Genomic DNA, 19097 nt, shown 5'->3' on the forward strand with positions numbered 1-19097 from the left:
TACATGTTTGGCATTTTAAGCATTTGCAATTTGTTTAAGATAATTTGGCTTCTTAGGGTGAATCCCAGATTTATAATTCAAGTTTTACACGTGGAATTGAATAATTGGTTTATAATTAAAATTTTATGTTCAATTTATGACATTTGCATGATTTATTAAACACTTTGGAAGAGTTTATTAAGCCAGAAAATATATTTAAAGGAAAAGGGAATATATTGAATTTATAAATATAGTTAAGAATATTTTAAGGCATTTAATTAAATCTGTAAATGGACGAATTAATCTAAGGACTTTAAAAATGTTTGCTGAAATGTGTTAGGCTTGTAAGGTTTGTGGGGTAAATTCAAAAACTTAAGGAAGTTTTGATTTTCTAACCATTAATGAACCGAATATTAATTTTTATACCAAGTAAACCACTGAATAGTATTACCTATCTAGTATTACCCTGAAGAGCATAAAAAAGTTCACATTTAATGGTATTCGTCCCCTGAGTAGATAATTCTAGCATATGGGATAACCATCTATCAATAGACTGCTTTTCAGACATTTTGAAATTGTGAAGATATCTGAGTAGGTTCAGTCAAAAGAGCCAAATTGGCTTTCAGACATCACCTGATTTTTCTCTCCTGGTCTTTTGATTCTGTGATAATTCCCTGAATGATGACGTCTTTCCCAAATAACGAGTAGCCGTGAAGAATATGTCAACTTTTGTAAGTTAGTCTTTCTAACGCTCATGGGCAAAACATTACACCTCTTGTTTTCTCTCTTCTCAGAAGCAGCTGAGCAGGCCAAGTTTAAAGTTTATCTGAATGAGGAACAAAGACTGGAAAGCTTTAGGCTGAGGGGATGTGTTCAAAACCTTGGGAACTGGTAAAGAAGGGGATTACAGTAAAAGTCTGTATGTAACCTTAACTACAGTGTTAACTAAGAAAATCATTATAGCAACACAGGTTGGCATGTTTATAGCTACTTTTCTTTAACAAAAGATTAGAAAATAAAGGAGAAAGGGAAGTGGATGAGACATTCCTGTGATCATACAGCCTAAAACAGTAGACTTCAAAGCTTCCGAAGAAACCATTCTTGTAATCCAGTGCTTAATTCTCTCTAAGTACCAACTGGCAAGGTTGGCTTAAATGTTTATTAGGATTCCCAGTAGGAAACTTAAATAGATGTAATGGCCATTGACATAAATGGAGGTAAATATTTTATTTTCGCCATTATTTTTAGTTAAAAAAAAAATCTTTATTTTGAAGAGTTAACAGCAATTTTTGAAAATACTAATCATTTGTTACTTAGTTTCCTGGGTTTTACAAATTTTATCTACCCATTTATTTACTTATTTTTTTCATTCAGCAAATATTTACAAGCCCCACTGTGTGCAGTATTCTGCCTGCAGTTTCAGCGACAGAATGAGATTAGTGGCATTAGAAGTCTTTAGAAGTGGCTGGTATTCAGTTGGCTTATCCTTTCCCCGGCTCTGCTCAGGTACAGCCTTGGTCTAAAATGCTTGCTTAGCCCTTCTTAACGGGGACAGGGACGATTTAGGAGCTTGCTGTTGTTGACTTGGTGAGATGTGACCCTGGCTCTATAGAAGACTTCTGTTCCTGTTGTGTGGACTAAGCTGTACAATCAGCATGGGTTTCTCTTCATGTTGGAGTCCATCACTGGTCTAAGCCCCTAGCTGGGGGCTAATGCTCTGCTCAGCTCTTTCTAGCATCTTCTGTCTAGTGTCTTCTGTCACTTACTTTAGCCCCAGAAGATGGATGGGGAGGGGTCAAAGAGAGAAGGGAGAAGAGGGCAGGCATCAGAATTATGATGTTCTCTCAGTCCAACTTGCAACTGATGGTTATGTTGCTTCAGCCCCTGCCCATCTGGTATCTTAATGATGCCATTGTTTGTGAGGGTCTCAGGTGGCCCTACCCTATCCTATCCTATCCTATCCTACCCTGTCCTGTCCTGTGGAACTGCCATTTCCATCCTTAGATCTCTCTCCAGGGCCACCTAAGTCTGGTTTCTCTTCTCAGTAGCATTCTTGAGAACTTTGCCTGGCTGGGATATTATCCAGATAGGCTAAGTAAATTTGTTGTGACCAAAACATTGAAAGAATAATACTACCCTACTTTTGAATAGCATTTTGTAATTTACACAGTTCTTTTTAAACTGTTTCTACTTGCTAGATCATATGGATGATTGTTGCCTCTTTCTGTGAAATTCACATTTTCATAAAGATCAAACATAGTGGGGAGAATTTGCAGCAACTGAATTTACCCAAAAAAATTATATTGATATTCATAAATATATAAAAATCGTATTAGCTATGTAATCACTTGTATCTTACAAGCTAATGTTTCCAGTATAGAAACTGGTACTTGAGAGAAGTGAGCAATATTTAGAAGCTGTATCAGTTCAATGGAAATTCATTATTCCAAGAGGCATTTTACAGAAAGTGAAATATAAAAAGCCAAGATACATATGAAGAAATAAACATACTAGTAATTGAAGAAATGTAAATTAACAATGAAATACCACTTTCAAGCTAGCAGTCTGGCAAAGATATGAAACAATGGTTAATAACAAGGGTGTCAAATATAAACTGCTAAAATATGTACTGGCATATTTCTGAAGAGCAATCTGGTAACATAATGTCTTAAAAATATGCATACACTTGACATGACGGTTTTACTTCTAGGAATATATTCTAAGAAATAATCAACTATGTATAAAAATGATGTTCATTATATCCCTTAACATCCTATGACATTGTTTATAATGTGAAAAAATGTGAGCAACAAATGTTCAAAAATAAGAGCTTAATGAAATAAATGATAATGTGATCCTCATAAAGGCTATTGTAGAACAGTTAATGATAAGGATGAATGATATGATGTATTTTAAGTAAAAGAAAAATGTTTCAAAATACTATGTACCATATCATCCCATTTTAATTCTATGTGCATGGTATATGAATGGACTAAACACCAGAGGGATATGTGCCAAAATATTAATAATGGCTATTACTGAATGGTTTAATTATAGGATATTTAATCCTTCTCTTTGGTTATTTTTATACTCTAAATCTCCCCATTCTCTTTGTAAATAAAAAAATAGATTAAAAATCATAAATAGAGAAAAAAGTAATTATCCTAATGATTACCCATGTGAGTTAAGGTAGCAGTTCTGAAATATTTTGCTCTCAGGACACTCTTAAAAATTATTAAGGAATCCAAAGAGCTTTTATTTACATGAGTTCTATATATTTATATTTATTGTGTTAGAAGTTAAAACTGAGAAATTAGGAAAATGTCTATGTGTTAATTTACTTAAAATAATATTAATAAATCCTTTGCGGGGCGCCAGGGTGGCTTAGTCGGTTGGGCGGCCGACTTCGGCTCAGGTCATGATCTCGTGGTCTGTGAGTTCGAGCCCCGCGTTGGGCTCTGTGCTGACAGCTCAGACCCTGGAGCCTGTCTCAGATTCTGTGTCTCCCTCTCTCTGACCCTCCCCTGTTCATGCTCTGTCTCTCTCTGTCTCAAAAATAAATAAACGTTAAAAAAAAAAAATTAAAAAAAAATAAATCCTTTGCATGTTAACATATTTTTATGAAAAGGTACTATATTTTTTTAAAGCAAATATATTTGGTGAGAAGAGTTGAACTGTTCCACATTTTTTTAAATCTCTTTAATATCTGACTTCACAGAAGATAGCTAGATTTTCATATGCTTCTGCATTTAATCTACTGTGGTATCTCATGCTCTGTAGTTTCTGGGAAACTCCACTGTCCATGCCTGAGAGGACAAGAGTAAGAAGGCAAATAAAATCAGGTATTTATTACCATTATGAAAATAATACTTATGTGAAAATTGTGTGGACCTTGTAGACCCTCTGAGAGGGTTTCAGAACCTTCTGCAATCCCTGGACCACACTTGAAGAATGACTGATTGAAAGTACTGCAGCTAGGTGGTATGAGGAAATAAATCGTGATAAAAAAATAACAATTTCAAGTATTTGTTGTGTGGCAAGAACTATACCCAGAGTTTATGTATACAATTTTGTTTCATCCCGACCACAACCATAAGAGCTAATTTACCATCATAGCCTTCATGTTTTAGCCAAGGAAGCTAAGGCAAGAAGAGGCCAAGCAACTTGATTATACTCCCCAGGGCATTTGTCTCCAGGGCCTGTCCTCTTGACCATCACCTACCTGGAGTGCCTCTTATCACCTCATGCCATCCCGAAGAAAGATGGCTGCATGCTGGATAACTCTGTAATGCCACCTCACATCTGGGGCCCACGGTATCTGGAAGATGGGCTTATTTATCAGAAAAAAAAAGCAGTCTTACATGCCACAGTATGCAAAAGGCAAAATTTGGAGGATATTGAAAAACATCCTCCTGGAGTTTAGTGCATTGTGTCACCTCTTAGATCATAGTCAGCCTCAGATGGGAGCACAGAGATCTCTCTTCCCTTGGGCTCCTTGCTGCCTGCCTTCCCCACCCTGCCCCATTGCTCTCCTGGTTGCAGGGATCCTGCCCTTCTTCTTTGTATCAGGCTAAGTTGGTGAGGGTTGTTCACTCTGGGCTATTCATTCTGGAGAGCAGAAGTGAGCTGTTAAGTTTTCAGAGTGGAGCACCCACCAGAGAAGACAACCCCTCTCTTGCTAATATTGAGCTTCTTTCCCAGCATAACTTCAGTGCATAAAGGCACAAGCCCATTGTATTCTAAAAGCCACATTTACTTGAAAGTTAACAAAGTTCAAAAGATAACTTACTTTAATATTTGAAACTATTTTTTTTTTCATGTGATAGTTTATCTGTCATGTGTACTTCCAAAGAACTTTACTTTTTGGCCATCTTTTAAGAGTATACAGCTGTTGCTCGTTTTATGACCGTGAGTATATGGAAGAGTTGGAGATATATCTGCAAAACCGTTTGTGTGCATATAAGGAAACATGTGGTCTAGGCTTCCACTTCTCCTCCACCTCTGGCTTTAGTCACCTTGAAACAGCCTTCGCTATTAGTTCAAATTACGAAGTAATTACCTTCTTTGCTCTCCCCTAGAGCCTGGAGACTTAGCTGCCACATATTTCTAATAGTTTTTTTTCCTTAGGATATTAACTCTCGGACTTTAGGAAGCATGTTTCTAATCTTTTCTCTCTTTCTCATCTACACGCACACATGTTTTAGGAGGGAAAGGAGAGAGTTTTATTTAGTTCTGTAACATCTGTGCCTAGCAGTGCCTGGCATGTAGTGATATATTAAAAAAAAAAACATGTTGGATTGGCCCTAATAGAAATATTTTTTTTAATTCTTTTCTTGTTTTCTTTCTTTTCTTCCTTCCTGCCTTTTCATCATGCAATAAACACCTAGTGATTCTTCTGACAAGCCCGACACCATGCTAAGCAAGTACCAAGTTATATATTTTATCATGTTGACTTGAGAAACTCAGAGTGAACAAAACTACACTTGAAAAGGAGGTACTGGGGCACGTGGGTGGCTCAGTTGGTTGAGCGACTGACTTTGGCTCAGGTTATGATCACTTGGTTGGAGCCCCCGGTCAGGCTCTGTGGTGACAGCTAAAAGCCTGGAGCCTGCTTTGGATTCTGTGTCTCCCTCTCTCTCTGCCCCTCCCCCACTTGCACTCTTTCTGTCTCTCTCTCTCAAAAATAAACATTCAAAAATGTTTTTTTAAATAAAAATTAAAAAAAAAAAAGAAAAGGTAGGTAACTGTTCCTACCTTTTGGGTCTTCAAAGTAATTTAGGGAGATTAGATCAAGATAGTATTCTAAGCCCAAATGCCATAAGATGACAGAAACAATATTTTTTAATGAAAAATCAGTAGCTGTCCTGAGAATTCAGAGTACTAATAGCAGACTAGAAATCTTGAGGAATTCCCAAGTGTTAAAACCAACTAACCAACCAACCACCAACAAAAAACCAATTATAGAGGATCAGATCATGGGAGAAATAACCTTGAGAAAACGTGGCTCAAACACACACACAGAAGAGTACTTATACCCTGGGGGGAACAATTCTGGCGAAGACTAAGCTCAGTTAGTGGTTACAGGAAGGAAGGGTCCCTAGGCACACAACCCAGTGTGTGACCGGCAGCTCTCCCTATTGCTGCAGGGTAGACCCCCCCTCTTCTCTCTCCCACTTGTGGGAGCATGGTGTCCAGCTTGTAAGAAGAATTAGAGGCAGCAGCTGAGCTGGCCCAGGGGCTAACGTGAGAAGGCTCTGGGGACTGGAAGGCAGTGTATTGCCACAGGCAGGGGCTCCTCAAGCCCCAACAGTGCTACGGGCCTCCACACTTGGAAAACAAGACACCAGTAGGCTGTGGGCAGTATATCTTATCTTTCTCCTGCAATCACTGATGGCTTAGAGAAAACACAGCAAGCAGGTGTACAGGGATTATCAAAGATCATCCCACATTCTTGGAATAATAGGACAACCAGAAGAAGAATTTAAAAATAAGTACAATTAATACCTGTGAATTCTAAGAGATTATTGTATCAATAAAAAATAAACAAGTAGAGATTTTAGAAATCAAATGTTTGTCACAAAAGAGTAATATTGTCAATATGTGAAGAGTTTTTTTAAATCAAGTAAAAAACAAAAATACAATAGGAAAATTGGCAAGGATAAGGGGATGTAAAGGATTCTTAAATATTTGACAATATGCTCTGCTTCACTTATGGTAAGAGAAATGCAAACGAAAAGTACAATTAGATAATATATCTCACCTATAAGATTAATTAAGTTTAATTGCTTTGATAACACGATATGGTGAAATTGTGAGAAGATAAGCTCCCATATGTTGCTGGTGAGAGTACTGTCAGCATAATCTATATGAAGACCAGTTGGAGCAGTTAGGCAATACAAATCAAGTTATAATCCAGCAAATGCACTTGATCTAGCAAATGAACTCCCAGAAAGTTAGATATTCATGCACACACATGAAATTTTAATTGTGTGTATACAAAAATATTAATTGCAGTCTTTTGTTGGATTAGCACAAATGTGGAAACAACCAAAATATCTATCTGTGGGAAACTGGTTAAATAAATTACAGTGCATCCATACAAGGGAAACCCATGCATTAAAAAGATTTCACAATTTTACATTTAAGAATTTATCCTACAAATATTCATGAGTATAAGTGATGTTCTTGCACAGACACACTTGCAAAGTGAATGAAATAATATATGAAAAGGCTAATTATTGAAACATTTCTTACAATTGCAAACAGTGAGAAATAAACTAAATGTCCCTTAATAGCAGATTCATTAAATAAAATATGGTACATTCAAATGAATGTCAAAATAAATATAGAAACTCTATAGGTAAGGTACTGAGAGTTCTTTTCAGATAACAATGTGAAGTAAAAAGGCAAGTGTATATTCTGTGATCTTTTGTGAATAAGGAGGATGAAAATATATACATTTGTGTTGTACTTGTGTGGAAAAACTCTGGAACATTGCAAGAAAATGAAAATAGTGGTTTTCATTTGGGGCTCAAAACCGGGCAAAGAGGGGAATAAGAGCTACAGGGTTTTTACCGTATGTCTTAATTTTTAAAAAATTGAACTGTGTGAATGTATTGCTTCTTCAATAAATTTATTATCTGTAAAAAAATTCTTTAGAGAAAAGCACAAAAATCAAACAATCAAAAAAAGAAATGGTTCCATATGTATTCATATTTTTTAAATGTTTATTTTTATTTTTGAGAGAGAGAGAGAGAGAGAGAGAGCAAGGGGAGGGTCAGAGAGAGTGGGAGACACAGATTCAAAGCAGGCTCCAGGCTGTCAGCACAGAGCCCAACCTGGGGCCTGAACCCACGAACTGGGAGATCATGACCTGAGTGGAAATCTGGCGCTTAACTGACTGAACCACCCAGGCGCCCCCATATGTATTTATATTGATGTCCAAAATATATTGCTAAGTAAAAACAAAAGCAAAATGAACAAAACACAAAAGCAAAACATGTGTGGAATATGATACTGCTGTGTGTGTGTGTTTATTTTTTTTTTAATTTTTTTTAGTGTTTATTAATTTTTGAGAGAGAGAGACAGAGACAGAGAGAGACAGAGAGAGACAGAGTGTGAGCCAGGGAGGTTCAGAGAGAGGGGGAGACACAGAGTCTGAAGCAGGCTCCAGGCTCTGAGCTGTCAGCACGGAGCCCAATATGGACCTCAAACTCATGAACCATGAGATCATGACCTGAGCTGAAGTCAGGAGCTCAACTGACTGAGCCACCATGGCTCCCCATGAGTGTGTGTTTAAAAGCCTGACTCCAAGGCTGCATATGTACACACTATCTCTGGGAAGATACACAAGAAATTAGTACCAGGAGGAAGAACTGAAAGAGAACTGGAAAGGCCAGGGGGCAGAGATGTAAGAAAGACTTATATTTGACTACATTCCTCTGCGTACTTTTTGCATTTTTTTATATGCGTATATATCACCAATTCAAAAAATGAAGTAGTTTTCAAATGATGTTGCAATAAAAAAATCAATAGATTAGTTGAATAGCATCATTGACATATGCTAAGGGATTTCATATGCTAACTGGGCAAAGAGGGGATCTTATTAGTTTAGTATATATGTGTTGGAAATATAAGCGTAAAAACTGAAAAAATTGAAACAGAATGTATGACCTTCAAACTATATAGAAATCTCAATAAAACAAATCTTGCTGCTCCCACATTAATACAATAATGTACTCCACCTTTAATCAATAGAACAAAAGGAGGGGCGCCTGGGTGGCTCAGTCGGTTAAGCCTCCGACTTCAACTCAGGTCACGATCTCGCGGTCGAGTGAGTTCGAGCCCCCCGTCGGGCTCTGGGCTGATGGCTCAGAGCCTGGAGCCTGCTTCCGATTCTGTGTCTCCCACTCTCTCTGCCCCTCCCTCGTTCATGCTCTGTCTCTCTCTGTCTCAAAAAATAAATAAACATTAAAAGAAAATTAAAAAAAAAAAAGAACAAAAGGAGACTATGAAGATAAATACAATCCATAAGAAAGCAAACAGAAAATTTAAATTATGAGGGGAAGAAGTCCAAGTGATACAAGTAACCACAATAAATTTCTAGTAGTAGCAAATTTTTGGTAGTATTTGTACTAGAGATATCTAAAATAAATTACTGAGATAAATTAAAATCAAGGACAAGACATACATACCAGGTTAATACTAACTGGGATAAAGTTTAAGTATTGTTACATTAACATAAGACAAAATGGAGTCCCAGAAAAAAGGATGAAAAGGGACAAAGAAGAGTATTTCATATTGAGAAAAGGAAAAATCCATAATATATAACAGTCATGAACATTATGTATCTAACAACATTAAAGTATATAAATAAAAAACATTTAAAAGTACAAAGGAAAAATGATCAGTCTGCAATCACAGTGGGAGACAGCTCCCTAGGAAATAACAGAACAATTAGACAAAAACAAGAAAGGATCTAGAGTTTTAAATAACACTATTAGCATGTTTAATGCTTAACTTTGTATCCAAAAAACAATGAATACCCTGTCTTGTCAAACACATATAGTACAGAAAATTAACCATGTATTATTGGTCTATAAAGACAATCTCAACTAATTGCAGAAACCAAAAATCATACAGACCATGTTTTCTGAGCACAAAACAATAATAAGAGAAACTATGAAGAATAGAAAAAAAAGCACCTATCCATTTAGAACATACAAACAATTCTTCAAAGTCGATTAAAAGAAAACAGCAAAAATCTGACAGTTCCCTGGGATTGCATGGTTGACTTCATTGTACTGATACATTGTGAAGTCAAGGGGGGGTTGAAAGCTTGTTCGAGACCGCTGTGGTTTCAAGGAGTATTGCCAGATGTAAACCTTCCTTGTCGTTGTACAAGTTTATTCCAGTAAGGTTAATTTGTAAGAAATATCAGAGAATAGGACACTGAGCACTTTGTCCTATCTGGAGAAGTTGCAGCCAAATGCATACTAAAATTGAATTGTTGAAATAATAACATGGTTTTAAAAAAGGTTACAGAGATATAAACATGTCTCAATTTACATTAAATTAATTAAACTAATTACATTACATTAAGTTAATGTACATTAAGTGATATTAATTTAATATTAAAATATTGAAAAGAAAACATTAAAATAATAAAATATTATTCTTATATATTCCCTTCCTCAAAGTTAGGGGGAAGCACATGCCCATCTTGGGAAATCATTTGAACGAAAGAAAAATCTCTAGATAGATAATGACATCTGTCTATGATAAATGGCACTGCCGCTTAACTGGAATATTCCCCTGAAACTCTAAAACAGGGATTCAGTAAAAACAGTTCAACATTGCTTAATGAGAAAGCCATTGACGAATGGCCGACTCGGACATCTGAACAGGAAGTCCACCAGAGGCTAGCACATCTTTTGGAATGTTAGATCTGGAGGATCTCTTATAGATTATTGTTCAGTATCATTACCACCATCACCAATTTTATAATAAGATAACCAGAATTGAGGTTTTTCTCCTTCCTAGACAGTATTCCTTCTATACTTCCCATTCCTGCTTACCGTGTCCTTCAGATTTTTTCATTCTGAATCATAACAGCTTAATGAATCAAACATCCCTTAATTACAATACTCGGAGAATGTTTTACTGCTTAGTGGTATACGTCTTTAAAAGTAAATCAGAAAATAAAATGTGACTGTCTCTCAGACAATGTGTACTTTGTAAACCCTGGAAATCAGTAAGATTGTATAATTGGCACCTTTCCCAAGTTCAACCAGTCAGGGCCAATTAAGGGGATTCACCAGTGTTAATTTTTCAAGCAGTAAAGAATCTCATGATGTGAAAATGCATCTAGCAAGCTAGAGCAAAGAAAGCAGCTTTTTGCTCAGTCTGATACTGCCCCAGGGCTGGGACGTGACACTTGTGATCTTCCTTACTTATCTGATTACAAAGGATGATAAAGAAGACAGGAACATCTTTTAACTGCAGGGCAAATTTCAACTCTTCAAGGAAGGAACTACTAACAGATTCGTTGTGAATGGACACCTCCAAGGGTTTTTTGTTTTTTGTTTTTTTTTTTAGTTGTTGTTTTGTTTTGTTTTCTTTCTTTCACAATCCTCTCCCTGGGGCAACCTGCCCCATCAGAATGCAAGAAGGAGATTCACATAGAAGGTGAATTTTAACCTTCAGTACTGTTAGCCTTGCAATGATATTCATTACAAAAGTTTAATTCGTTAAGATCTACCTCCATTATTAATTTTAATGTACTTGCTTTCCTTCTGAAACCTTCTAAACACCTCCTCTGTGGGACAGCACAATATATTAGAAAAGAATTATTGAACATTTTTCTTTACATTGAATAAAGTTCTTAGGGATTTAAAAAAACTAATGAGAATTACTGGGATTCTGCTAGGTTTTGGGGGGTTGTTTTTTAACTTTTGAAAAAAGAGATTAAAAAAAGAAAAAGATTATTCTGTACAAATGAAAATTGCTAGACAATTTGAGTTCCCTTGTATATATATATGTGTATATATATATATGTCTATATGTATATACGTCTATATGTATATACATACGTCTATATGTATATATATATGTGTATATATATATCACAATCAAATGGACTTCTTGAAAACAAATTATGGTTACTTTTGAATATAATACAGGGAGTTTTTTTTCACAATATCAAACTGTAAATACTTTTGACCTTCTAGACACAATTAAAAATATTCTACCTTCAGTTTTCTTTCTTCTATAAAGAAGCAGCCTGTTAGTTATCTAGTTCTATTTTTTTTTTTTTTTTAAATTTTTTTTTCAACGTTTTTTATTTATTTTTGGGACAGAGAGAGACAGAGCATGAACGGGGGAGGGGCAGAGAGAGAGGGAGACACAGAATCGGAAACAGGCTCCAGGCTCCGAGCCATCGGCCCAGAGCCTGACGCGGGGCTCGAACTCACGGACCGCGAGATCGTGACCTGGCTGAAGTCGGAGGCTTAACCGACTGCGCCACCCAGGCGCCCCTCTAGTTCTATTTTGTATGTCTTTCTTTCAAATGGAGTTGGCCTAAATCAAGTTTTTACAAAAGTAGGGCCAAGAGAAAAGGCGATATCTTTAAACAGGCAGCATTTTTAGAATAAAAATGCACAAAGTGTAGGGATAAAAGATTTGGCACTAAATTCAGTCTTGTCCACCATGTATGCAGTTTAGAGCACATTACTTACATCAGTTCTTTGACTATAAATTGAGGGAAATAATACTTAATTTATTAGGTTGTTGTGGGGATTAAAGAAATCTACTGGAGTGTGAATTTCTTGAAAATTGGCATTACATTTTATTCGCCTTTTTCTTTGGATTTTTATTAATCATGTTTCTTGGCCCACTCCTCTATGTGGTGTGACTAGATTGTCAGGGACTAAAATATTAATTTTAATGTACTTTTCCTTTGAAACCCTTCCAATCATATTCTGTGATTTTATCACTGACGATTTTCCTCCTGACATAATGGAGATTCATATAAATATATGACTTGATACTAAGTTAGTGACTCTCGCTAGTGAAGATGTTCTAAACCTGCATCTACACCCTGCAGGCACTTCTTCCATATCATCTCCTATCACTCTGCTCTCTGCTCACTCTGCTCCAGCCACACAGGCCTCCCTGGTGTGTGTCTGGGCCTTTACAGCTGCTGACTCAAACACCGTTTCCATTTCCTAGATCTCCACTCATCTCGCTCCTTCTATACATTCTCTTTTCAGCTCAGGTCTCAGCAAGATTTTCACTGTATAAATCCACCCTTTATACAGAAGCATCCTCAGTCTTTATCACCTATGCCCCCTTGTAGGCCCTATTCTATTTACCTTATTAACTTTTCCCATAGTACTATGACCAATCGGAAAACCCTCTTTCTTTCTTCCTTTCTTCTTTCCTTCCTTCTCTCCTTCCTTCCTCCCTCCCCTCTTTCTTTCTTTCTTTCTTTCTTTCTTTCTTTCTTTCTTTCTTTTTCTCTCTTTCCTCTCTTTCTTATTGTCTGTCATCTTTCATTAGAATAAAGCTTTGTTGGGCCAGAGATTTTGTTTTGTTCTTGCAGTTGATTCTCGAGAAATATTTGCTAAATGATTAAATGATTGAACAAATGAAATAGTGCACATAGAGAGGATTTAAAAACCCTTCCTCCTTTACTCCAGACTGAGATAGGACTCATTAACATAATTCCAGGACAGAATGTAAATATCTTCATTCAAATGTTCAGCATCTCTTCTTTTTTTTTTTTTTTTTTTTTTGAGAGACAGGGATTGAGAGAGAGAGAGAGAGAGAGAACAGGGAAGGGGCAGAAAAATAAAGAGAATCTTAAGCAGGCTCCACGCCCAGTGCAGAGCCCAACACAGGGCTCCATCTCACTGCCTGGAGATCAGGACCTGAGCCAAAATCAAGAGTTAAACTGCTTAATCAACTGAACCACCCAGGTGCCCTCCTCCCCTTTATTGCTTTTTTTTTTTTTTTTTTAACATCTGTCTTTTTCCACTGCATTATAAAGTCTTTGGGAGTTGGTGTTCCTGTTATGTGTGTATCTTTTCCTTTCATCTTCCACTCATTCTCTTCGTACTGAGTAGCACATAGTAGGCTCTTTTACTTTCATCAAACAGGACAGACTGACACAATCCACCATAGCTTTGTAGTTGTCTAGCCTGATCAAGGAATGTCACAAGGACTGTGATATTAAATGTGATATGGTTATACTCTATATACTATACTTTTTTTTCAAGGATTAAAAAGAAATCAGTTGAGGGTATTTCTCTTCTTGCTCATAGAGATATCTGAATAAGGCTTCATTTCCCAACGCCCGCTCCTCAGCTCCAGGCACTGTAAAGATAGAGCTCCCAAGACTCCTGCTGAAGAAAAGCTTCTGAATGTCAGCACTAAAAAGTTGGTGGGATCTGTGTTTAGCTTTCTTTAAAAAGCAATTCTGAGAGGAAAAAAAATTTTTGATTAGCCATTATGAGCCACCCTTTCTCAAGTGAGATTCTGTGAAGAAGTTTTTAAATGTTAGCTTCATTTTTGTAAACGTATGCACACTAGCTCTTTCATAGAACCAGAATGATTTTCCTGGATCAAAGATTTGCTTGAAAATCACTCTTTCATTAATGGTGAAGTGTCTATTTTGTTACAGTGAAATTCTAAGAACTCGCTGTAGAAATTAATAGATATATTTTAAAAAATAGAATACATTGTGCTTTCTATATAAAGATGATGCTTTGGACCTTGCATCAATGTCTTTGGCACTTTGAGCTGTTTTCTCAACAATGCAATTAGAGCCACATGTGAAAATGACTGCCTGGGGCTGGGGTATGGGCTCCCGTCTTCCTGAAGAGTAGATATGTTTGAATGTAATTGCTAAAAGCTGGATGCAGATCTGTGAGCCGTTCAGGACCACTGCTCCTCCTGGTCAGTTTTGGAATGGATTAGAAATCAGCCTGTCTGTGTTTTCCTCCCACTTCTTGCCACTTTCTAGTTATGCTTGTCATTCATACTTTCTGGATCTCACCTCTACAGAAAAAGTATTTTTAAGAATCCAAGATCCTAAAGATTTCAACAGTCTTTGTGTTTTGGGGTTTTGGGCTCTCCAGTCTGCTCTATAATCTGTATCAATAAATCTCCAACTTTCAGTATATGTTGCCTAGAAGATTAGATGATGGTTTTGTAATGAAGAAAGTAATTACCTTAAAAGTGTGTGTGTGTGTGGGGGGGGTCCCGTAATTTATAGGTCAGTTTACTGGAAGTGCTTATGTGTTTGACTTGTTGGTTTTTACTGTAAAGAAAGGCTAAATAATAACTTGCCGGATCATGCAGCAAAGAGCGACTGTAACAGGATCCTCCTCCTGTTGACAGAAGGTCAGCGTGGCTGTTCTCACTGTACTGACTGACATCTCTGTTCTGAGGAATAATTAGGTATCTTTATACCTTTGCTTGCTTCATCAGGAACATCCATTATTGACTGAGGCGGCAGAAGTGGAGACCACACCTGAAGGAGGGGACATGCTTGCAGTGACGTTATCTGGTGTTTGGACAATTTTGCCATCTGTTCCTCATCATTTGCAACAATTCTTGTGTGTGTGTGTGTGTGTGTGTGTGTGTGTGTGTGTGTGCGCGCGCGCGCGTGTGTGTTTTAAAGGGGAATGAGAAGTCAAGGACCACGTTATTTCTTCAGAATCTTGGATTTTTATTTTCTTTTACCCAGTCAAATGAACTTAGACTTGAGACCGAAGGACATCTTAGACTGCCTCTGTACAAAGTCTTTGAGTGAATTCAATTTTTCAGAAAGGCAAAATGCAGCTTGGGGTCTAATTCAGGCCTAAAGTTAATTGGTTCAATTTATCTCTCTGCCTCGGCTCACCAATATGCATACAGTTATTTTGGTAAACTTAGCCTTATAGTAATGCACAGTGAAACTAATACCATGATATCTCATCAGTAAATCTCTAAGGTGGAGATAAGGAACTTTAATGATCCACTAAACATGTTAGGTACCAGATGAATCCAGGAATGTGATACCTAACTGCTCTCAGTCACCCAGGACAGAAACCTGGCGATCATCCTTGACTCCTTCCTCTCCTTTATTTTCCACAACCAAATAACTCCTAAGTCCTGTTGCTTTGGCCTCCTACACATACACTGAAGTGATTCTCTCCATCTCTATGCCAACTATTACTGTCGTCATCTGGGTCTTAACCTCTAATCTCCTAGTCTCAATGCCCTTGCTATTAATCTTCCAAACTAAATTAAAAATTAAACCTCTAAAGTGCAAAACTGTTTCTGTCACTGACTATTTAAAGCCACCAAGTAGATTGTCATTACTATCAGAGACTATTCCTGGCACATAATAGGTACTCAATCCATACTCATTAAATGAAAGAAAGAACAAATTCTTTAAGTCAGGATCGTTAGCACGACCAATGAAACCACCACTTCTATGCTATGCATTCCACCCACGGTATGCAAGGGGTTGTTTAGGTAGTTCACCAAAAAATGTATCTACTTCAGTGGTTATATATTTATTTTTCATAAGTTAGGTATCGCTAATTTTTCATATGTAGATATGACATAAAATGTATATTGACATAAATATCTTAGGTTGTAATAACGAGTTCATTTAAAGAAGGAATATTAGCTAAAGGGCAGTGTAAGTGAAACAAGGCTAAGGCCAACATTAAGAAGTCAGCACAATATTCATCACTGAGTTGTAATAACTTGCCTACGTATTTGGTTCTCCTATTGGACCATGAGTTCCTCCGGAGCCTTGATAGCCCTGTCATGATGCTGGCCACCAGGGAAAAATAAACTAATTTTTGAGTGAATAAAGTTAGGCAAATTCAATTTGGATAGTGTTAGGTCAAGGGCCCGGGTTAAGGAATAGTAATTGTTTGGATGATGTTTAGACAAAAATGACAATGTCAATAAATAGAACATCTTCAAAAGATAAAAAAGATAGCATCTTTAATATTCAACCTTTGCAATGTTTCAGTGACTATTAGACGTGAGTTTCGACAACTGGTCCAAATAAAATTTTTGAGGCAGTGTCTACATAATACCAAAAGGTTTTAGTATAAAGTGAAAAACTCAGTCAATTATTTGGATAGTTAGCTTTCACAGAACCAAACATTCAAATCACAGAAACCATTCAGAAGATTGAATCTTTAGCTTACTTGCCTCTTCTGCTCATAACTTCTAATCATAACTTTCCTCTTCTGTTCTCCAAAACGGTGCTCTCCAAAGTAATCACTCTAAATTCTACTGATCAGATTAAAAATGAAAGGTAAGCACAAGGATGGAGACAAGATGCTTTTTAATGTGCTTTTATTAATGGCTGTATGGCTTTGGGTTTCATTTCCTTTCACTTATATATATTTTTTCCTTTTAAAGTTCATTTAGACTTGTAGAGTACAAGAATTTAGGGGATCTCAGTGATGGTCTGACCTCATTCGAGCAATAAAGGCACAAGCTGAGAGAGGTTAGCACACTCTGGTCTGAAGGTCAAATTGAGCCAGATCTCCTGGCACGCAGGCTTGTGTGCTTCCCTCTAGGGAATGCCGCCATTCTTTCCTTTAGCATTCCTTCCTCCCATCCCTGTAATTCCTCTGCTGCATTGACCTCCTCCCTTAAGTGGATAGTCTTTAATTTTTTTTTTTTTTTTTTTTTTTGCTTTATTAAATGAGTGGAGCCAAGGCAGTTATGTATAGAGCTTGAGCACTTTTCTTTTCATTAATGGTCCATTTCTGTAAGCAGGTTACTTTCTAGAATTTGTTGAGGAGGTCACCACGTTGTCTGATGACAGGCACTTTCCTTGTGCAGAATTTACCAAAACCTAGGTCTTTCTGACACCCTTACCCATAGGGATTGAACCGGTGGATCAGTGAAGTACGAGACAGACCTTTGCAGTTCCAGGGGGTCTTTCCAGGCACCTCCATCAATTTTGGAAGGTGCCAGGAAGAAGCCTAAAATAGTTCTTATTGCATAAAACATAAGAATCACTTTTTAAAGAGGCTCAGGTTCTTTGGAAATACAAGTCATTTTTGGATTTAGTAGGAAAACTGCCTTCAGAGATATTTCATGGTTTAGGTTAAGACGTTTGTTCCCATAAAAGAATTCTAGATGACATAGTTTACATTCAGTATCACTGTAGTGAGTGCAGGGTCCCAAAGGTGTTTTTGAGAAGTAGACAACAGTTTATGTATTAGAACTCTTCTTGACTGGGTAACTTGGACCATGATGTAGAATTGGATGTTTTACTGGGGCCTGGTAAGCAGCTGCCCACAGCTTTCTGGGTTTACTCTGCTTTTCCATCTGCTTTACCTGTCTCTATTTCTGAATAATTTATTTTGCCATCTGCATAAACAGAACACCTGGCTGAAGGCTAACCCTTACTCCTAAATAATTTAAAGGAAATTACCTCTTTAGTGTTTATTGGAATAATGTAATGACTTTCAAGAACAAAACCCTTAAATAAATGACTCTTGGGGACATTTCTAGTGTTTTAACAATTACCCTAACAGTTTAAAAGTTAATATCAATCTGGTTTTTAATTAAAATTGCCTTCTAATTTTTGCTTTTGTTTTAATTTTTTCCCCTGAGATATCAGCTCTAACAGTTGTTTAGCTTTTAAGTTTCTTGCTGGTGTCTTTTGTACTTCTTCTTGTAGAAGAGCCATGATTGCAGGCGATTGTGACTTTTTTGGAAGTTGCTCAAGTTTTTTGACAAGTTACTCAACTTTTGACTGCCTGGGAGAAATAGCAGTAACTTCCTGTGCCTTTTCCTAGCAGTTTACTTTGGTAAAAGTAGCAAATTTCTGTTAGTAAATATGCATGGCATTATATGAGTAACGTTTTATCCTGGATGATTTCTTTCTGCTTTGCAGAAGTTCTCTTGGTGATGCAATGGTTTTCAATGGTTTTGTTTTGTTTCATTGTGAAAGGAAACTCAGTTGTGGTACAGATTTGTGAGTTGAAGGCAAGCAACTTGTTCAATTGAACTCCTACAGTCAGATGTATTAATAAATAATCTTATGAACTCTCAGTCATTTACATTTCAGTGATGACAAGAATAAAAGTATCTCATATCAGATCTATACTTAGCTGTTTACTGGCTGTGTGATCTTGGGTGATTTATCTCAACTTTCTGGGCCTTGGTTTCCTCACCCATAAGATGGAAATAATAATACTTATAGGTTCTAGTATAAAGTGCAGCATGTATAGCATTTAGGCATTGAATAAGTGATACCTTTATTTAGTATTTATTCAAATTGAATAAAAATTTAAGAATGAGTTATTCTGGATATCTTAGATAAATAGAATTTAAACAGTTTTAAAAATTAATAATTTTGAAAAAATATGAAATGTTTATACCATTCCTTTTTTTAATTCAAAATATACTGAACATAATTTTAATTGAAAAATATGGTCATCAATGCATACAACAACTATGCTGTATGCTGTTTATTACCTGTATGGACAGCTCAGCAATGTCCATAGTCTAGTTAAGGTATAGATTCCTGGTTTTTCCTACTTTTATTGGTCCTGGATATTTCCCTTCTTGAGATCTTAGATCTGCAT

Source organism: Panthera onca, chromosome C2 (assembly GCF_046562875.1).
Source record: "Panthera onca isolate mPanOnc1 chromosome C2, mPanOnc1 haplotype 2, whole genome shotgun sequence".
NCBI classification, from domain to species: domain Eukaryota; kingdom Metazoa; phylum Chordata; class Mammalia; order Carnivora; family Felidae; genus Panthera; species Panthera onca.